The sequence below is a fragment of the Podarcis vaucheri genome (assembly GCF_965113315.1).
Source record: "Podarcis vaucheri genome assembly, chromosome: 9".
In the NCBI taxonomy this organism is placed as follows: Eukaryota; Metazoa; Chordata; class Lepidosauria; order Squamata; family Lacertidae; genus Podarcis; species Podarcis vaucheri.
Window position 1 is genome coordinate 63,884,702 of NC_138767.1, and position 22,503 is coordinate 63,907,204.

The following is a 22,503-nucleotide window of genomic DNA, read 5'->3' on the forward strand; positions in this document are numbered from 1 at the left end:
AAAAAATATTTTCCGCCAGTTAAGTTGTTGAGGGCTGATTTCTTGTCCTGTGATAAAAAGGCTTCTGTTTGGACTGTCAAAACTTTCAGGGGAGCTTTTGCAACCGGTTGGCACCATTTTTGAGTGAATTGCCAAAAGTCAGATTTTTGCTGAAATTCTGGCTTACGGATTTTTTCAAAAAAATGTTTTCCGCCGGTTAAGTTGTTGAGGGCTGATTTCTTGTCCTGTGATAAAAAGGCTTCTGTTTCAACTGACAAAACTTTCAGGGGACAATTTGCAACCGGTTGGCACCAGTTTTGAGTGAATTGCCAAAAGTCAGATTTTTGCTGAAATTCTGACCCCGGGGCTTACGGATTTTTTCAAAAAAATATTTTCCGCCTGATAAGTTGTTGAGGGCTGATTTCTTGTCCTGTGATAAAAAGCCTTCTGTTTCGAGTGACAAAACTTTCAGGGGAGCATTTGCAACCGGTTGGCACCATTTTTGAGTGAATTGCCAAAAGTCAGATTTTTGCTGAAATTCTGACCCCGGGGCTTACAGATTGTTTCAAAAAATATTTTCCGCCTGATAAGTTGTTGAGGGCTGTTTTCTTGTCCTGTGATAAAAAGGCTTCTGTTTCGACTGACAAAACTTTCAGGGGAGCATTTGCAACCAGTTGGCACCATTTTTGAGTGAATTGCCAAAAGTCAGATTTTTGCTGAAATTCTGGCTTACGGATTTTTTCAAAAAAATGTTTTCCGCCGGTTAAGTTGTTGAGGGCTGATTTCTTGTCCTGTGATAAAAAGCCTTCTGTTTCCATCGCCAAAGCTTTCAGGGGAGCATTTGCAACCGGTTGGCACCATTTTTGAGTGAATTGCCAAAAGTCAGATTTTTGCTGAAATTCTGACCCTGGGGCTTACGGATTTTTTCAAAAAAATATTTTCCGCCAGTTAAGTTGTTGAGGGCTGATTTCTTGTCCTTTGATAAAAAGGCTTCTGTTTCGACTGACAAAACTTTCAGGGGACAATTTGCAACCGGTTGGCACCATTTTTGAGTGAATTGCCAAAAGTCAGATTTTTGCTGAAATTCTGACCCCGGGGCTTACGGATTTTTTCAAAAAATATTTTTCGCCTGATAAGTTGTTGAGGGCTGTTTTCTTGTCCTGTGATAAAAAGGCTTCTCTTTCGACTGACAAAACTTTCAGGGGAGCATTTGCAACCGGTTGGCACCATTTTTGAGTGAATTGCCAAAAGTCAGATTTTTGCTGAAATTCTGGCTTACGGATTTTTTCAAAAAAATGTTTTCCGCCGGTTAAGTTGTTGAGGGCTGATTTCTTGTCCTGTGATAAAAAGGCTTCTGTTTCGACTGACAAAACTTTCAGGGGACAATTTGCAACCGGTTGGCACCATTTTTGAGTGAATTGCCAAAAGTCAGATTTTTGCTTACGGATTTTTTCAAAAAAATATTTTCCGCCGGTTAAGTTGTTGAGGGCTGATTTCTTGTCCTGTGATAAAAAGGCTTCTGTTTTGACTGACAAAACTTTCAGGGGAGCATTTGCAACCGGTTGGCACCATTTTTGAGTGAATTGCCAAAAGTCAGATTTTTGCTGAAATTCTGGCTTACGGATTTTTTCAAAAAAATGTTTTCCGCCGGTTAAGTTGTTGAGGGCTGATTTCTTGTCCTGTGATAAAAAGCCTTCTGTTTCCATCGCCAAAGCTTTCAGGGGAGCATTTGCAACCGGTTGGCACCATTTTTGAGTGAATTGCCAAAAGTCAGATTTTTGCTGAAATCCTGACCCTGGGGCTTACGGATTTTTTCAAAAAAATATTTTCCGCCAGTTAAGTTGTTGAGGGCTGATTTCTTGTCCTGTGATAAAAAGGCTTCTGTTTCGACTGACAAAACTTTCAGGGGACAATTTGCAACCGGTTGGCACCATTTTTGAGTGAATTGCCAAAAGTCAGATTTTTGCTGAAATTCTGACCCCGGGGCTTACGGATTTTTTCAAAAAATATTTTCCGCCTGATAAGTTGTTGAGGGCTGTTTTCTTGTCCTGTGATAAAAAGGCTTCTGTTTCGACTGACAAAACTTTCAGGGGAGCATTTGCAACCGGTTGGCACCATTTTTGAGTGAATTGCCAAAAGTCAGATTTTTGCTGAAATTCTGGCTTACGGATTTTTTTAAAAAAAAATTTTTCCGCCGCTTAATTTGATCAGGGCTGATTTCTTCTCCTGTGATAAAAAGGCTTCTGTTTCGACTGTCAAATTTTTCAGGGGAGCATTTGCAACCGGTTGGCACCATTTTTGAGTGAATTGTCAAAAGTCAGATTTTTGCTGAAAATCTGGCTTACGGATTTTTTCAAAAAAATGTTTTCCGCCGGTTAAGTTGTTGTGGGCTGATTTCTTGTCCTGTGATAAAAAGGCTTCTGTTTCGACTGACAAAACTTTCAGGGGACAATTTGCAACCGGTTGGCACCATTTTTGAGTGAATTGCCAAAAGTCAGATTTTTGCTTACGGATTTTTTCAAAAAAATATTTTCCGCCGGTTAAGTTGTTGAGGGCTGATTTCTTGTCCTGTGATAAAAAGGCTTCTGTTTTGACTGACAAAACTTTCAGGGGAGCATTTGCAACCGGTTGGCACCATTTTTGAGTGAATTGCCAAAAGTCAGATTTTTGCTGAAATTCTGGCTTACGGATTTTTTCAAAAAAATGTTTTCCGCCGGTTAAGTTGTTGAGGGCTGATTTCTTGTCCTGTGATAAAAAGCCTTCTGTTTCCATCGCCAAAGCTTTCAGGGGAGCATTTGCAAGCGGTTGGCACCATTTTTGAATGAATTGCCAAAAGTCAGATTTTTGCTGAAATTCTGACCCCGGGAATTACGGATTTTTTCAAAAAAATATTTTCCACCGGTTAAGTTGTTGAGGGCTGATTTCTTCTCCTGTGATAAAAAGGCTTCTGTTTTGACTGACAAAACTTTCAGGGGAGCATTTGCAACCGGTTGGCACCATTTTTGAGTGAATTGCCAAAAGTCAGATTTTTGCTGAAATTCTGGCTTACGGATTTTTTCAAAAAAATGTTTTCCGCCGGTTAAGTTGTTGAGGGCTGATTTCTTGTCCTGTGATAAAAAGGCTTCTGTTTCGACTGACAAAACTTTCAGGGGACAATTTGCAACCGGTTGGCACCATTTTTGAGTTAATTGCCAAAAGTCAGATTTTTGCTTACGGATTTTTTCAAAAAAATATTTTCCGCCGGTTAAGTTGTTGAGGGCTGATTTCTTGTCCTGTGATAAAAAGGCTTCTGTTTTGACTGACAAAACTTTCAGGGGAGCATTTGCAACCGGTTGGCACCATTTTTGAGTGAATTGCCAAAAGTCAGATTTTTGCTGAAATTCTGGCTTACGGATTTTTTCAAAAAAATGTTTTCCGCCGGTTAAGTTGTTGAGGGCTGATTTCTTGTCCTGTGATAAAAAGCCTTCTGTTTCCATCGCCAAAGCTTTCAGGGGAGCATTTGCAACCGGTTGGCACCATTTTTGAGTGAATTGCCAAAAGTCAGATTTTTGCTGAAATTCTGACCCTGGGGCTTACGGATTTTTTCAAAAAAATGTTTTCCGCCGGTTAAGTTGTTGAGGGCTGATTTCTTGTCCTGTGATAAAAAGGCTTCTGTTTCGACTGTCAAAACTTTCAGGGGAGCATTTGCAAGCGGTTGGCACCATTTTTGAGTGAATTGCCAAAAGTCAGATTTTTGCTGAAATTCTGACCCCGGGGCTTCCGATTTTTTTCAAAAAAATATTTTTCGCCGCTTAAGTTGTTGAGGGCTGATTTCTTGTTCTGTGATAAAAAGGCTTCTGTTTCGACTGACAAAACTTTCAGGGTACAATTTGCAACCGGTTGGAACCATTTTTGAGTGAATTGCCAAAAGTCAGATTTTTGCTGAAATTCTGACCCCGGGGCTTACGGATTTTTTCAAAAAAATATTTTCCGCCTGATAAGTTGTTGAGGGCTGATTTCTTGTTCTGTGATAAAAAGGCTTCTGTTTCGACTGACAAAACTTTCAGGGGACAATTTGCAACCGGTTGGAACCATTTTTGAGTGAATTGCCAAAAGTCAGATTTTTGCTGAAATTCTGACCCCGGGGCTTACGGATTTTTTCAAAAAAATATTTTCCGCCTGATAAGTTGTTGAGGGCTGATTTCTTGTCCTGTGATAAAAAGCCTTCTGTTTTCATCGCCAAAGCTTTCAGGGGAGCATTTGCAACCGGTTGGCACCATTTTTGAGTGAATTGCCAAAAGTCAGATTTTTGCTGAAATTCTGACCCCGGGGCTTACGGATTTTTTCAAAAAAATATTTTCCGCCGGTTAAGTTGTTGAGGGCTGATTTCTTGTCCTGTGATAAAAAGGCTTCTGTTTCGACTGTCAAAACTTTCAGGGGAGCATTTGCAACCGATTGGCACCATTTTTGAGTGAATTGCCAAAAGTCAGATTTTTGCTGAAATTCTGACCCCGGGGCTTACGGATTTTTTCAAAAAAATATTTTGCGCCGGTTAAGTTGTTGAGGGCTGATTTCTTGTCCTGTGATAAAAAGGCTTCTGTTTCGACTGTCAAAACTTTCAGGGGAGCATTTGCAACCGATTGGCACCATTTTTGAGTGAATTGCCAAAAGTCAGATTTTTGCTGAAATTCTGACCCCGGGGCTTACGGATTTTTTCAAAAAAATATTTTCCACCGGTTAAGTTGTTGAGGGCTGATTTCTTGTCCTGTGATAAAAAAGGCTTCTGTTTCGACTGTCAAAACTTTCAGGGGAGCATTTGCAACCGGTTGGCACCATTTTTGAGTGAATTGCTAAAAATCAGATTTTTGCTGAAATTCTGACCCCGGGGCTTACGGATTTTTTCAAAAAAATATTTTCCGCCAGTTAAGTTGTTGAGGGCTGATTTCTTGTCCTGTGATAAAAAGGCTTCTGTTTCGACTGACAAAACTTTCAGGGGACAATTTGCAACCGGTTGGCACCATTTTTGAGTGAATTGCCAAAAGTCAGATTTTTGCTGAAATTCTGACCCCGGGGCTTACGGATTTTTTCAAAGAATATTTTCCGCCTGATAAGTTGTTGAGGGCTGTTTTCTTGTCCTCTGATAAAAAGGCTTCTGTTTCGACTGACAAAACTTTCAGGGGAGCATTTGCAACCGGTTGGCACCATTTTTGAGTGAATTGCCAAAAGTCAGATTTTTGCTGAAATTCTGGCTTACGGATTTTTTCAAAAAATATTTTCCGCCTGATAAGTTGTTGAGGGCTGATTTCTTGTCCTGTGATAAAAAGGCTTCTGTTTCGACTGACAAAACTTTCAGGGGACAATTTGCAACCGGTTGGCACCATTTTTGAGTGAATTGCCAAAAGTCTGATTTTTGCTGAAATTCTGACCCCAGGGTTTACGGATTTTTTCAAAAAAATATTTTCCGCCGCTTAAGTTGATCAGGGCTGATTTCTTGTCCTGTGATAAAAAGGCTTCTGTTTCGACTGACAAAACTTTCAGGGGACAATTTGCAACCGGTTGGAACCATTTTTGAGTGAATCGCCAAAAGTCAGATTTTTGCTGAAATTCTGACCCCGGGGCTTACGGATTTTTTCAAAAAAATATTTTCCGCCTGATAAGTTGTTGAGGGCTGATTTCTTGTTCTGTGATAAAAAGGCTTCTGTTTCGACTGACAAAACTTTCAGGGGAGCATTTGCAACCGGTTGGCACCATTTTTGAGTGAATTGCCAAAAGTCAGATTTTTGCTGAAATTCTGGCTTACGGATTTTTTCAAAAAATATTTTCCGCCTGATAAGTTGTTGAGGGCTGATTTCTTGTCCTGTGATAAAAAGGCTTCTGTTTCGACTGACAAAACTTTCAGGGGACAATTTGCAACCGGTTGGCACCATTTTTGAGTGAATTGCCAAAAGTCTGATTTTTGCTGAAATTCTGACCCCAGGGTTTACGGATTTTTTCAAAAAAAAATTTTCCGCCGCTTAAGTTGATCAGGGCTGATTTCTTCTCCTGTGATAAAAAGGCTTCTGTTTCGACTGTCAAAATTTTCAGGGGAGCATTTGCAACCGGTTGGCACCATTTTTGAGTGAATTGCCAAAAGTCAGATTTTTGCTGAAATTCTGACCCCGGGGCTTACAGAATGTTTCAAAAAATATTTTCCGCCTGATAAGTTGTTGAGGGCTGTTTTCTTGTCCTGTGATAAAAAGGCTTCTGTTTCAACTGACAAAACTTTCAGGGGAGCATTTGCAACCAGATGGCACCATTTTTGAGTGAATTGCCAAAAGTCAGATTTTTGCTGAAATTCTGGCTTACGGATTTTTTCAAAAAAATGTTTTCCGCCGGTTAAGTTGTTGAGGGCTGATTTCTTCTCCTGTGATAAAAAGGCTTCTGTTTCGACTGTCAAAACTTACAGGGGAGCATTTGCAACCGGTTGGCACCATTTTTGAGTGAATTGCCAAAAGTCAGATTTTTGTTGAAATTCTGTCCCCGGGGTTTACGGATTTTTTCAAAAAAATATTTTCCGCCGCTTAATTTGATCAGGGCTGATTTCTTCTCCTGTGATAAAAAGGCTTCTGTTTCGACTGTAAAAATTTTCAGGGGAGCATTTGCAACCGGTTGGCACCATTTTTGAGTGAATTGCCAAAAGTCAGATTTTTGCTGAAAATCTGGCTTACGGATTTTTTCAAAAAAATGTTTTGCGCCGGTTAAGTTTATGAGGGATGATTTCTTGTCCTGTGATAAAAAGCCGTCTGTTTCCATCGCCAAAGCTTTCAGGGGAGCATTTGCAAGCGGTTGGCACCATTTTTGAGTGAATTGCCAAAAGTCAGATTTTTGCTGAAATTCTGACCCCGGGGCTTACGGATTTTTTCAAAAAAATATTTTCCGTCGGTTAAGTTGTTGAGGGCTGATTTCTTGTCCTGTGATAAAAAGGCTTCTGTTTCGACTGTCAAAACTTTCAGGGGAGCATTTGCAACCGGTTGGCACCATTTTTGAGTGAATTGCCAAAAGTCAGATTTTTGCTGAAATTCTGACCCCGGGGCTTGCGGATTTTTTCAAAAAAATATTTTCCGCCTGATAAGTTGTTGAGGGCTGATTTCTTGTCCTGTGATAAAAAGCCTTCTGTTTCCATCGCCAAAGCTTTCAGGGGAGCATTTGCAACCGGTTGGCACCATTTTTGAGTGAATTGCCAAAAGTCAGATTTTTGCTGAAATTCTAACCCTGGGGCTTACGGATTTTTTCAAAAAAATATTTTCCGCCAGTTAAGTTGTTGAGGGCTGATTTCTTGTCCTGTGATAAAAAGGCTTCTGTTTCGACTGTCAAAACTTTCAGGGGAGCTTTTGCAACCGGTTGGCACCATTTTTGAGTGAATTGCCAAAAGTCAGATTTTTGCTGAAATTCTGACCCCTGGGCTTACGGATTTTTTCAAAAAAATATTTTCCACCGGTTAAGTTGTTGAGGGCTGATTTCTTGTCCTGTGATAAAAAAGGCTTCTGTTTCGACTGTCAAAACTTTCAGGGGAGCATTTGCAACCGGTTGGCACCATTTTTGAGTGAATTGCTAAAAGTCAGATTTTTGCTGAAATTCTGACCCCGGGGCTTACGGATTTTTTCAAAAAAATGTTTTGCGCCGGTTAAGTTTATGAGGGATGATTTCTTGTCCTGTGATAAAAAGCCGTCTGTTTCCATCGCCAAAGCTTTCAGGGGAGCATTTGCAAGCGGTTGGCACCATTTTTGAGTGAATTGCCAAAAGTCAGATTTTTGCTGAAATTCTGACCCCGGGGCTTACGGATTTTTTCAAAAAAATATTTTCCACCGGTTAAGTTGTTGAGGGCTGATTTCTTGTCCTGTGATAAAAAGGCTTCTGTTTCGACTGTCAAAACTTTCAGGGGAGCATTTGCAACCGGTTGGCACCATTTTTGAGTGAATTGCCAAAAGTCAGATTTTTGCTGAAATTCTGACCCCGGGGCTTGCGGATTTTTTCAAAAAAATATTTTCCGCCTGATAAGTTGTTGAGGGCTGATTTCTTGTCCTGTGATAAAAAGGCTTCTGTTTCGACTGTCAAAACTTTCAGGGGAGCTTTTGCAACCGGTTGGCACCATTTTTGAGTGAATTGCCAAAAGTCAGATTTTTGCTGAAATTCTGGATTACGGATTTTTTCAAAAAAATGTTTTCCGCCGGTTAAGTTGTTGAGGGCTGATTTCTTGTCCTGTGATAAAAAGGCTTCTGTTTCGACTGACAAAACTTTCAGGGGAGCATTTGCAACCGGTTGGCACCATTTTTGAGTGAATTGCCAAAAGTCAGATTTTTGCTGAAATTGTGACCCCGGGGCTTACAGATTGTTTCAAAAAATATTTTCCGCCTGATAAGTTGTTGAGGGCTGTTTTCTTGTCCTGTGATAAAAAGGCTTCTGTTTCGACTGACAAAACTTTCAGGGGAGCATTTGCAACCGGTTGGCACCATTTTTGAGTGAATTGCCAAAAGTCAGATTTTTGCTGAAATTCTGGCTTACGGATTTTTTCAAAAAAATGTTTTCGGCCGGTTAAGTTGTTGAGGGCTGATTTCTTGTCCTGTGATAAAAAGCCTTCTGTTTCGACTGACAAAACTTTCAGGGGACAATTTGCAACCGGTTGGCACCATTTTTGAGTGAATTGCCAAAAGTCAGATTTTTGCTGAAATTCTGACCCCGGGGCTTACGGATTTTTTTTTAAAAAAAATTCCGCCGGTTAACTTGTTGAGGGCTGATTTCTTCTCCTGTGATAAAAAGGCTTCTGTTTCGACTGTCAAAACTTACAGGGGAGCATTTGCAACCGGTTGGCACCATTTTTGAGTGAATTGCCAAAAGTCAGATTTTTGCTGAAATTCTGACCCCGGGGCTTACGGATTTTTTCAAAAAAATATTTTCCGCCGGTTAAGTTGTTGAGGGCTGATTTCTTGTCCTGTGATAAAAAGGCTTCTGTTTCGACTGACAAAACTTTCAGGGGAGCATTTGCAACCGGTTGGCACCATTTTTGAGTGAATTGCCAAAAGTCAGATTTTTGCTGAAATTCTGGCTTACGGATTTTTTCGAAAAAATGTTTTCCGCCGGTTAAGTTGTTGAGGGCTGATTTCTTGTCCTGTGATAAAAAGCCTTCTGTTTCCATCGCCAAAGCTTTCAGGGGAGCATTTGCAACCGGTTGGCACCATTTTTGAGTGAATTGCCAAAAGTCAGATTTTTGCTGAAATTCTGACCCTGGGGCTTACGGATTTTTTCAAAAAAATATTTTCCGCCAGTTAAGTTGTTGAGGGCTGATTTCTTGTCCTGTGATAAAAAGCCTTCTGTTTCGACTGACAAAACTTTCAGGGGACAATTTGCAACCGGTTGGCACCATTTTTGAGTGAATTGCCAAAAGTCAGATTTTTGCTGAAATTCTGACCCCGGGGCTTACGGATTTTTTCAAAAAAATATTTTCCGCCTGATAAGTTGTTGAGGGCTGATTTCTTGTCCTGTGATAAAAAGCCTTCTGTTTCGAGTGACAAAACTTTCAGGGGAGCATTTGCAACCGGTTGGCACCATTTTTGAGTGAATTGCCAAAAGTCAGATTTTTGTTGAAATTCTGTCCCCGGGGTTTACGGATTTTTTCAAAAAAATATTTTCCGCCGCTTAATTTGATCAGGGCTGATTTCTTGTCCTGTGATAAAAAGGCTTCTGTTTCGACTGTCAAAATTTTCAGGGGAGCATTTGCAACCGGTTGGCACCATTTTTGAGTGAATTGCCAAAAGTCAGATTTTTGCTGAAAATCTGGCTTACGGATTTTTTCAAAAAAATGTTTTCCGCCGGTTAAGTTGTTGAGGGCTGATTTCTTGTCCTGTGATAAAAAGGCTTCTGTTTCGACTGTCAAAACTTTCAGGGGAGCATTTGCAACCGGTTGGCACCATTTTTGAGTGAATTGCCAAAAGTCAGATTTTTGCTGAAATTCTGACCCCGGGGCTTACGGATTTTTTCAAAAAAATATTTTCCACCGGTTAAGTTGTTGAGGGCTGATTTCTTGTCCTGTGATAAAAAAGGATTCTGTTTCGACTGTCAAAACTTTCAGGGGAGTATTTGCAACCGGTTGGCACCATTTTTGAGTGAATTGCTAAAAGTCAGATTTTTGCTGAAATTCTGACCCCGGGGCTGACGGATTTTTTCAAAAAAATGTTTTGCGCCGGTTAAGTTTATGAGGGATGATTTCTTGTCCTGTGATAAAAAGCCGTCTGTTTCCATCGCCAAAGCTTTCAGGGGAGCATTTGCAAGCGGTTGGCACCATTTTTGAGTGAATTGCCAAAAGTCAGATTTTTGCTGAAATTCTGACCCCGGGGCTTACGGATTTTTTCAAAAAAATATTTTCCACCGGTTAAGTTGTTGAGGGCTGATTTCTTGTCCTGTGATAAAAAGCCTTCTGTTTCAATCGCCAAAGCTTTCAGGGGAGCATTTGCAACCGGTTGGCACCATTTTTGAGTGAATTGCCAAAAGTCAGATTTTTGCTGAAATTCTGACCCTGGGGCTTACGGATTTTTTCAAAAAAATATTTTCCGCCAGTTAAGTTGTTGAGGGCTGATTTCTTGTCCTGTGATAAAAAGGCTTCTGTTTCGACTGTCAAAACTTTCAGGGGAGCTTTTGCAACCGGTTGGCACCATTTTTGAGTGAATTGCCAAAAGTCAGATTTTTGCTGAAATTCTGGCTTACGGATTTTTTCAAAAAAATGTTTTTCGCCGGTTAAGTTGTTGAGGGCTGATTTCTTGTCCTGTGATAAAAAAGGATTCTGTTTCGACTGTCAAAACTTTCAGGGGAGTATTTGCAACCGGTTGGCACCATTTTTGAGTGAATTGCTAAAAGTCAGATTTTTGCTGAAATTCTGACCCCGGGGCTGACGGATTTTTTTCAAAAAAATGTTTTGCGCCGGTTAAGTTTATGAGGGATGATTTCTTGTCCTGTGATAAAAAGGCTTCTGTTTCCATCGCCAAAGCTTTCAGGGGAGCATTTGCAAGCGGTTGGCACCATTTTTGAGTGAATTGCCAAAAGTCAGATTTTTGCTGAAATTCTGACCCCGGGGCTTACGGATTTTTTCAAAAAAATATTTTCCGCCTGATAAGTTGCTGAGGGCTGATTTCTCGTCCTGTGATAAAAAGCCTTCCGTTTCGAGTGACAAAACTTTCAGGGGAGCATTTGCAACCGGTTGGCACCATTTTTGAGTGAATTGCCAAAGTCAGATTTTTGCTGAAATTCTGACCCCGGGGTTTACGGATTTTTTCAAAAAAATATTTTCCGCCGCTTAAGTTGATCAGGGCTGATTTCTTGTCCTGTGATAAAAAGGCTTCTGTTTCGACTGTCAAAATTTTCAGGGGAGCATTTGCAACCGGTTGGCACAATTTTTGAGTGAATTGCCAAAAGTCAGATTTTTGCTGAAATTCTGACCCCGGGGCTTACAGATTGTTTCAAAAAATATTTTCCGCCGGTTAAGTTGTTGAGGGCTGATTTCTTGTCCTGTGATAAAAAGGCTTCTGTTTCGACTGACAAAACTTTCAGGGGACAATTTGCAACCGGTTGGCACCATTTTTGAGTGAATCGCCAAAAGTCAGATTTTTGCTGAAATTCTGACCCCGGGGCTTACGGATTTTTTCAAAAAATATTTTCCGCCGGTTAAGTTGTTGAGGGCTGATTTCTTGTCCTGTGATAAAAAGGCTTCTGTTTCGACTGACAAAACTTTCAGGGGAGCATTTGCAACCGGTTGGCACCATTTTTGAGTGAATTGCCAAAAGTCAGATTTTTGCTGAAATTCTGGCTTACGGATTTTTTCAAAAAAATGTTTTCCGCCGGTTAAGTTGTTGAGGGCTGATTTCTTGTCCTGTGATAAAAAGCCTTCTGTTTCCATCGCCAAAGCTTTCAGGGGAGCATTTGCAACCGGTTGGCACCATTTTTGAGTGAATTGCCAAAAGTCAGATTTTTGCTGAAATTCTGACCCTGGGGCTTACGGATTTTTTCAAAAAAATATTTTCCGCCAGTTAAGTTGTTGAGGGCTGATTTCTTGTCCTGTGATAAAAAGGCTTCTGTTTCGACTGACAAAACTTTCAGGGGACAATTTGCAACCGGTTGGCACCATTTTTGAGTGAATTGCCAAAAGTCAGATTTTTGCTGAAATTCTGACCCCGGGGCTTACGGATTTTTTCAAAAAATATTTTCCGCCTGATAAGTTGTTGAGGGCTGTTTTCTTGTCCTGTGATAAAAAGGCTTCTGTTTCGACTGACAAAACTTTCAGGGGAGCATTTGCAACCGGTTGGCACCATTTTTGAGTGAATTGCCAAAAGTCAGATTTTTGCTGAAATTCTGGCTTACGGATTTTTTTTAAAAAAAAATTTCCACCGGTTAAGTTGTTGAGGGCTGATTTCTTGTCCTGTGATAAAAAGGCTTCTGTTTCGACTGTCAAAACTTTCAGGGGAGCTTTTGCAAGCGGTTGGCACCATTTTTGAGTGAATTGCCAAAAGTCAGATTTTTGCTGAAATTCTGACCCCGGGGCTTACGGATTTTTTCAAAAAAATATTTTCCGTCGGTTAAGTTGTTGAGGGCTGATTTCTTGTCCTGTGATAAAAAGGCTTCTGTTTCGACTGTCAAAACTTTCAGGGGAGCATTTGCAACCGGTTGGCACCATTTTTGAGTGAATTGCCAAAAGTCAGATTTTTGCTGAAATTCTGACCCCGGGGCTTGCGGATTTTTTCAAAAAAATATTTTCCGCCTGATAAGTTGTTGAGGGCTGATTTCTTGTCCTGTGATAAAAAGCCTTCTGTTTCAATCGCCAAAGCTTTCAGGGGAGCATTTGCAACCGGTTGGCACCATTTTTGAGTGAATTGCCAAAAGTCAGATTTTTGCTGAAATTCTGACCCTGGGGCTTACGGATTTTTTCAAAAAAATGTTTTGCGCCGGTTAAGTTTATGAGGGATGATTTCTTGTCCTGTGATAAAAAGCCGTCTGTTTCCATCGCCAAAGCTTTCAGGGGAGCATTTGCAAGCGGTTGGCACCATTTTTGAGTGAATTGCCAAAAGTCAGATTTTTGCTGAAATTCTGACCCCGGGGCTTACGGATTTTTTCAAAAAAATATTTTCCACCGGTTAAGTTGTTGAGGGCTGATTTCTTGTCCTGTGATAAAAAGCCTTCTGTTTCAATCGCCAAAGCTTTCAGGGGAGCATTTGCAACCGGTTGGCACCATTTTTGAGTGAATTGCCAAAAGTCAGATTTTTGCTGAAATTCTGACCCTGGGGCTTACGGATTTTTTCAAAAAAATATTTTCCGCCAGTTAAGTTGTTGAGGGCTGATTTCTTGTCCTGTGATAAAAAGGCTTCTGTTTCGACTGTCAAAACTTTCAGGGGAGCTTTTGCAACCGGTTGGCACCATTTTTGAGTGAATTGCCAAAAGTCAGATTTTTGCTGAAATTCTGGCTTACGGATTTTTTCAAAAAAATGTTTTTCGCCGGTTAAGTTGTTGAGGGCTGATTTCTTGTCCTGTGATAAAAAAGGATTCTGTTTCGACTGTCAAAACTTTCAGGGGAGTATTTGCAACCGGTTGGCACCATTTTTGAGTGAATTGCTAAAAGTCAGATTTTTGCTGAAATTCTGACCCCGGGGCTTACGGATTTTTTCAAAAAAATATTTTCCGCCTGATAAGTTGCTGAGGGCTGATTTCTCGTCCTGTGATAAAAAGCCTTCCGTTTCGAGTGACAAAACTTTCAGGGGAGCATTTGCAACCGGTTGGCACCATTTTTGAGTGACTTGCCAAAGTCAGATTTTTGCTGAAATTCTGACCCCGGGGTTTACGGATTTTTTCAAAAAAATATTTTCCGCCGCTTAAGTTGATCAGGGCTGATTTCTTGTCCTGTGATAAAAAGGCTTCTGTTTCGACTGTCAAAATTTTCAGGGGACAATTTGCAACCGGTTGGCACCATTTTTGAGTGAATCGCCAAAAGTCAGATTTTTGCTGAAATTCTGACCCCGGGGCTTACGGATTTTTTCAAAAAATATTTTCCGCCGGTTAAGTTGTTGAGGGCTGATTTCTTGTCCTGTGATAAAAAGGCTTCTGTTTCGACTGACAAAACTTTCAGGGGAGCATTTGCAACCGGTTGGCACCATTTTTGAGTGAATTGCCAAAAGTCAGATTTTTGCTGAAATTCTGGCTTACGGATTTTTTCAAAAAAATGTTTTCCGCCGGTTAAGTTGTTGAGGGCTGATTTCTTGTCCTGTGATAAAAAGCCTTCTGTTTCCATCGCCAAAGCTTTCAGGGGAGCATTTGCAACCGGTTGGCACCATTTTTGAGTGAATTGCCAAAAGTCAGATTTTTGCTGAAATTCTGACCCTGGGGCTTACGGATTTTTTCAAAAAAATATTTTCCGCCAGTTAAGTTGTTGAGGGCTGATTTCTTGTCCTGTGATAAAAAGGCTTCTGTTTCGACTGACAAAACTTTCAGGGGACAATTTGCAACCGGTTGGCACCATTTTTGAGTGAATTGCCAAAAGTCAGATTTTTGCTGAAATTCTGACCCCGGGGCTTACGGATTTTTTCAAAAAATATTTTCCGCCTGATAAGTTGTTGAGGGCTGTTTTCTTGTCCTGTGATAAAAAGGCTTCTGTTTCGACTGACAAAACTTTCAGGGGAGCATTTGCAACCGGTTGGCACCATTTTTGAGTGAATTGCCAAAAGTCAGATTTTTGCTGAAATTCTGGCTTACGGATTTTTTTTTAAAAAAAATTTCCACCGGTTAAGTTGTTGAGGGCTGATTTCTTGTCCTGTGATAAAAAGGCTTCTGTTTCGACTGTCAAAACTTTCAGGGGAGCTTTTGCAAGCGGTTGGCACCATTTTTGAGTGAATTGCCAAAAGTCAGATTTTTGCTGAAATTCTGACCCCGGGGCTTACGGATTTTTTCAAAAAAATATTTTCCGTCGGTTAAGTTGTTGAGGGCTGATTTCTTGTCCTGTGATAAAAAGGCTTCTGTTTCGACTGTCAAAACTTTCAGGGGAGCATTTGCAACCGGTTGGCACCATTTTTGAGTGAATTGCCAAAAGTCAGATTTTTGCTGAAATTCTGACCCCGGGGCTTGCGGATTTTTTCAAAAAAATATTTTCCGCCTGATAAGTTGTTGAGGGCTGATTTCTTGTCCTGTGATAAAAAGCCTTCTGTTTCAATCGCCAAAGCTTTCAGGGGAGCATTTGCAACCGGTTGGCACCATTTTTGAGTGAATTGCCAAAAGTCAGATTTTTGCTGAAATTCTGACCCTGGGGCTTACGGATTTTTTCAAAAAAATATTTTCCGCCAGTTAAGTTGTTGAGGGCTGATTTCTTGTCCTGTGATAAAAAGGCTTCTGTTTCGACTGTCAAAACTTTCAGGGGAGCTTTTGCAACCGGTTGGCACCATTTTTGAGTGAATTGCCAAAAGTCAGATTTTTGCTGAAATTCTGGCTTACGGATTTTTTCAAAAAAATATTTTCCGCCTGATAAGTTGCTGAGGGCTGATTTCTCGTCCTGTGATAAAAAGCCTTCCGTTTCGAGTGACAAAACTTTCAGGGGAGCATTTGCAACCGGTTGGCACCATTTTTGAGTGAATTGCCAAAAGTCAGATTTTTGCTGAAATTCTGACCCCGGGGTTTACGGATTTTTTCAAAAAAATATTTTCCGCCGCTTAAGTTGATCAGGGCTGATTTCTTGTCCTGTGATAAAAAGGCTTCTGTTTCGACTGTCAAAATTTTCAGGGGAGCATTTGCAACCGGTTGGCACCATTTTTGAGTGAATTGCCAAAAGTCAGATTTTTGCTGAAATTCTGACCCCGGGGTTTACGGATTTTTTCAAAAAAATATTTTCCGCCGCTTAAGTTGATCAGGGCTGATTTCTTGTCCTGTGATAAAAAGGCTTCTGTTTCGACTGTCAAAATTTTCAGGGGAGCATTTGCAACCGGTTGGCACAATTTTTGAGTGAATTGCCAAAAGTCAGATTTTTGCTGTAATTCTGACCCTGGGGCTTACAGATTGTTTCAAAAAATATTTTCCGCCGGTTAAGTTGTTGAGGGCTGATTTCTTGTCCTGTGATAAAAAGGCTTCTGTTTCGACTGACAAAACTTTCAGGGGACAATTTGCAACCGGTTGGCACCATTTTTGAGTGAATTGCCAAAAGTCAGATTTTTGCTGAAATTCTGACCCCGGGGCTTACGGATTTTTTCAAAAAATATTTTCCGCCGGTTAAGTTGTTGAGGGCTGATTTCTTGTCCTGTGATAAAAAGGCTTCTGTTTCGACTGACAAAACTTTCAGGGGAGCATTTGCAACCGGTTGGCACCATTTTTGAGTGAATTGCCAAAAGTCAGATTTTTGCTGAAATTCTGGCTTACGGATTTTTTCAAAAAAATGTTTTCCGCCGGTTAAGTTGTTGAGGGCTGATTTCTTGTCCTGTGATAAAAAGCCTTCTGTTTCCATCGCCAAAGCTTTCAGGGGAGCATTTGCAACCGGTTGGCACCATTTTTGAGTGAATTGCCAAAAGTCAGATTTTTGCTGAAATTCTGACCCTGGGGCTTACGGATTTTTTCAAAAAAATATTTTCCGCCAGTTAAGTTGTTGAGGGCTGATTTCTTGTCCTGTGATAAAAAGGCTTCTGTTTCGACTGACAAAACTTTCAGGGGACAATTTGCAACCGGTTGGCACCATTTTTGAGTGAATTGCCAAAAGTCAGATTTTTGCTGAAATTCTGACCCCGGGGCTTACGGATTTTTTCAAAAAATATTTTCCGCCTGATAAGTTGTTGAGGGCTGTTTTCTTGTCCTGTGATAAAAAGGCTTCTGTTTCGACTGACAAAACTTTCAGGGGAGCATTTGCAACCGGTTGGCACCATTTTTGAGTGAATTGCCAAAAGTCAGATTTTTGCTGAAATTCTGGCTTACGGATTTTTTTTTAAAAAAAATTTCCACCGGTTAAGTTGTTGAGGGCTGATTTCTTGTCCTGTGATAAAAAGGCTTCTGTTTCGACTGTCAAAACTTTCAGGGGAGCTTTTGCAAGCGGTTGGCACCATTTTTGAGTGAATTGCCAAAAGTCAGATTTTTGCTGAAATTCTGACCCCGGGGCTTACGGATTTTTTCAAAAAAATATTTTCCGTCGGTTAAGTTGTTGAGGGCTGATTTCTTGTCCTGTGATAAAAAGGCTTCTGTTTCGACTGTCAAAACTTTCAGGGGAGCATTTGCAACCGGTTGGCACCATTTTTGAGTGAATTGCCAAAAGTCAGATTTTTGCTGAAATTCTGACCCCGGGGCTTGCGGATTTTTTCAAAAAAATATTTTCCGCCTGATAAGTTGTTGAGGGCTGATTTCTTGTCCTGTGATAAAAAGCCTTCTGTTTCCATCGCCAAAGCTTTCAGGGGAGCATTTGCAACCGGTTGGCACCATTTTTGAGTGAATTGCCAAAAGTCAGATTTTTGCTGAAATTCTGACCCTGGGGCTTACGGATTTTTTCAAAAAAAATATTTTCCGCCAGTTAAGTTGTTGAGGGCTGATTTCTTGTCCTGTGATAAAAAGGCTTCTGTTTCGACTGTCAAAACTTTCAGGGGAGCTTTTGCAACCGGTTGGCACCATTTTTGAGTGAATTGCCAAAAGTCAGATTTTTGCTGAAATTCTGACCCCGGGGCTTACGGATTTTTTCAAAAAAATATTTTCCACCGGTTAAGTTGTTGAGGGCTGATTTCTTGTCCTGTGATAAAAAAGGCTTCTGTTTCGACTGTCAAAACTTTCAGGGGAGCATTTGCAACCGGTTGGCACCATTTTTGAGTGAATTGCCAAAAGTCAGATTTTTGCTGAAATTCTGACCCCGGGGCTTACAGATTGTTTCAAAAAATATTTTCCGCCTGATAAGTTGTTGAGGGCTGTTTTCTTGTCCTGTGATAAAAAGGCTTCTGTTTCGACTGACAAAACTTTCAGGGGAGCATTTGCAACCGGTTGGCACCATTTTTGAGTGAATTGCCAAAAGTCAGATTTTTGCTGAAATTCTGGCTTACGGATTTTTTCAAAAAAATGTTTTCGGCCGGTTAAGTTGTTGAGGGCTGATTTCTTGTCCTGTGATAAAAAGCCTTCTGTTTCGACTGACAAAACTTTCAGGGGACAATTTGCAACCGGTTGGCACCATTTTTGAGTGAATTGCCAAAAGTCAGATTTTTGCTGAAATTCTGACCCCGGGGCTTACGGATTTTTTTTAAAAAAAAATTCCGCCGGTTAACTTGTTGAGGGCTGATTTCTTCTCCTGTGATAAAAAGGCTTCTGTTTCGACTGTCAAAACTTACAGGGGAGCATTTGCAACCGGTTGGCACCATTTTTGAGTGAATTGCCAAAAGTCAGATTTTTGCTGAAATTCTGACCCCGGGGCTTACGGATTTTTTCAAAAAAATATTTTCCGCCAGTTAAGTTGTTGAGGGCTGATTTCTTGTCCTGTGATAAAAAGGCTTCTGTTTCGACTGACAAAACTTTCAGGGGAGCATTTGCAACCGGTTGGCACCATTTTTGAGTGAATTGCCAAAAGTCAGATTTTTGCTGAAATTCTGGCTTACGGATTTTTTCGAAAAAATGTTTTCCGCCGGTTAAGTTGTTGAGGGCTGATTTCTTGTCCTGTGATAAAAAGCCTTCTGTTTCCATCGCCAAAGCTTTCAGGGGAGCATTTGCAACCGGTTGGCACCATTTTTGAGTGAATTGCCAAAAGTCAGATTTTTGCTTACGGATTTTTTCAAAAAAATATTTTCCGCCAGTTAAGTTGTTGAGGGCTGATTTCTTGTCCTGTGATAAAAAGGCTTCTGTTTCGACTGACAAAACTTTCAGGGGACAATTTGCAACCGGTTGGCACCATTTTTGAGTGAATTGCCAAAAGTCAGATTTTTGCTGAAATTCTGACCCCGGGGCTTACGGATTTTTTCAAAAAATATTTTCCGCCGGTTAAGTTGTTGAGGGCTGATTTCTTGTCCTGTGATAAAAAGGCTTCTGTTTCGACTGACAAAACTTTCAGGGGAGCATTTGCAACCGGTTGGCACCATTTTTGAGTGAATTGCCAAAAGTCAGATTTTTGCTGAAATTCTGGCTTACGGATTTTTTCAAAAAAATGTTTTCCGCCGGTTAAGTTGTTGAGGGCTGATTTCTTGTCCTGTGATAAAAAGCCTTCTGTTTCCATCGCCAAAGCTTTCAGGGGAGCATTTGCAACCGGTTGGCACCATTTTTGAGTGAATTGCCAAAAGTCAGATTTTTGCTGAAATTCTGACCCTGGGGCTTACGGATTTTTTCAAAAAAATATTTTCCGCCAGTTAAGTTGTTGAGGGCTGATTTCTTGTCCTGTGATAAAAAGGCTTCTGTTTCGACTGACAAAACTTTCAGGGGACAATTTGCAACCGGTTGGCACCATTTTTGAGTGAATTGCCAAAAGTCAGATTTTTGCTGAAATTCTGACCCCGGGGCTTACGGATTTTTTCAAAAAATATTTTCCGCCTGATAAGTTGTTGAGGGCTGTTTTCTTGTCCTGTGATAAAAAGGCTTCTGTTTCGACTGACAAAACTTTCAGGGGAGCATTTGCAACCGGTTGGCACCATTTTTGAGTGAATTGCCAAAAGTCAGATTTTTGCTGAAATTCTGGCTTACGGATTTTTTTTAAAAAAAAATTTCCACCGGTTAAGTTGTTGAGGGCTGATTTCTTGTCCTGTGATAAAAAGGCTTCTGTTTCGACTGACAAAACTTTCAGGGGACAATTTGCAACCGGTTGGCACCATTTTTGAGTGAATTGCCAAAAGTCAGATTTTTGCTGAAATTCTGACCCCGGGGCTTACGGATTTTTTCAAAAAAATATTTTCCGCCTGATAAGTTGTTGAGGGCTGATTTCTTGTCCTGTGATAAAAAGCCTTCTGTTTCGAGTGACAAAACTTTCAGGGGAGCATTTGCAACCGGTTGGCACCATTTTTGAGTGAATTGCCAAAAGTCAGATTTTTGTTGAAATTCTGTCCCCGGGGTTTACGGATTTTTTCAAAAAAATATTTTCCGCCGCTTAATTTGATCAGGGCTGATTTCTTCTCCTGTGATAAAAAGGCTTCTGTTTCGACTGTCAAAATTTTCAGGGGAGCATTTGCAACCGGTTGGCACCATTTTTGAGTGAATTGCCAAAAGTCAGATTTTTGCTGAAAATCTGGCTTACGGATTTTTTCAAAAAAATGTTTTCCGCCGGTTAAGTTGTTGAGGGCTGATTTCTTGTCCTGTGATAAAAAGGCTTCTGTTTCGACTGTCAAAACTTTCAGGGGAGCATTTGCAACCGGTTGGCACCATTTTTGAGTGAATTGCCAAAAGTCAGATTTTTGCTGAAATTCTGACCCCGGGGCTTACGGATTTTTTCAAAAAAATATTTTCCACCGGTTAAGTTGTTGAGGGCTGATTTCTTGTCCTGTGATAAAAAAGGATTCTGTTTCGACTGTCAAAACTTTCAGGGGAGTATTTGCAACCGGTTGGCACCATTTTTGAGTGAATTGCTAAAAGTCAGATTTTTGCTGAAATTCTGACCCCGGGGCTGACGGATTTTTTCAAAAAAATGTTTTGCGCCGGTTAAGTTTATGAGGGATGATTTCTTGTCCTGTGATAAAAAGCCGTCTGTTTCCATCGCCAAAGCTTTCAGGGGAGCATTTGCAAGCGGTTGGCACCATTTTTGAGTGAATTGCCAAAAGTCAGATTTTTGCTGAAATTCTGACCCCGGGGCTTACGGATTTTTTCAAAAAAATATTTTCCACCGGTTAAGTTGTTGAGGGCTGATTTCTTGTCCTGTGATAAAAAGCCTTCTGTTTCAATCGCCAAAGCTTTCAGGGGAGCATTTGCAACCGGTTGGCACCATTTTTGAGTGAATTGCCAAAAGTCAGATTTTTGCTGAAATTCTGACCCCGGGGTTTACGGATTTTTTCAAAAAAATATTTTCCGCCGCTTAAGTTGATCAGGGCTGATTTCTTGTCCTGTGATAAAAAGGCTTCTGTTTCGACTGTCAAAATTTTCAGGGGAGCATTTGCAACCGGTTGGCACAATTTTTGAGTGAATTGCCAAAAGTCAGATTTTTGCTGAAATTCTGACCCCGGGGCTTACAGATTGTTTCAAAAAATATTTTCCGCCTGATAAGTTGTTGAGGGCTGTTTTCTTGTCCTGTGATAAAAAGGCTTCTGTTTCGACTGACAAAACTTTCAGGGGAGCATTTGCAACCGGTTGGCACCATTTTTGAGTGAATTGCCAAAAGTCAGATTTTTGCTGAAATTCTGGCTTACGGATTTTTTCAAAAAAATGTTTTCCGCCGGTTAAGTTGTTGAGGGCTGATTTCTTGTCCTGTGATAAAAAGGCTTCTGTTTCGACTGACAAAACTTTCAGGGGAGCATTTGCAACCGGTTGGCACCATTTTTGAGTGAATTGCCAAAAGTCAGATTTTTGCTGAAATTCTGACCCCGGGGCTTACGGATTTTTTCAAAAAATATTTTCCGCCGGTTAAGTTGTTGAGGGCTGATTTCTTGTCCTGTGATAAAAAGGCTTCTGTTTCGACTGACAAAACTTTCAGGGGACAATTTGCAACCGGTTGGCACCATTTTTGAGTGAATTGCCAAAAGTCAGATTTTTGCTGAAATTCTGACCCCGGGGCTTACGGATTTTTTCAAAAAATATTTTCCGCCGGTTAAGTTGTTGAGGGCTGATTTCTTGTCCTGTGATAAAAAGGCTTCTGTTTCGACTGACAAAACTTTCAGGGGAGCATTTGCAACCGGTTGGCACCATTTTTGAGTGAATTGCCAAAAGTCAGATTTTTGCTGAAATTCTGGCTTACGGATTTTTTCAAAAAAATGTTTTCCGCCGGTTAAGTTGTTGAGGGCTGATTTCTTGTCCTGTGATAAAAAGCCTTCTGTTTCCATCGCCAAAGCTTTCAGGGGAGCATTTGCAACCGGTTGGCACCATTTTTGAGTGAATTGCCAAAAGTCAGATTTTTGCTGAAATTCTGACCCTGGGGCTTACGGATTTTTTCAAAAAAATATTTTCCGCCTGATAAGTTGCTGAGGGCTGATTTCTCGTCCTGTGATAAAAAGCCTTCCGTTTCGAGTGACAAAACTTTCAGGGGAGCATTTGCAACCGGTTGGCACCATTTTTGAGTGACTTGCCAAAGTCAGATTTTTGCTGAAATTCTGACCCCGGGGTTTACGGATTTTTTCAAAAAAATATTTTCCGCCGCTTAAGTTGATCAGGGCTGATTTCTTGTCCTGTGATAAAAAGGCTTCTGTTTCGACTGTCAAAATTTTCAGGGGACAATTTGCAACCGGTTGGCACCATTTTTGAGTGAATCGCCAAAAGTCAGATTTTTGCTGAAATTCTGACCCCGGGGCTTACGGATTTTTTCAAAAAATATTTTCCGCCGGTTAAGTTGTTGAGGGCTGATTTCTTGTCCTGTGATAAAAAGGCTTCTGTTTCGACTGACAAAACTTTCAGGGGAGCATTTGCAACCGGTTG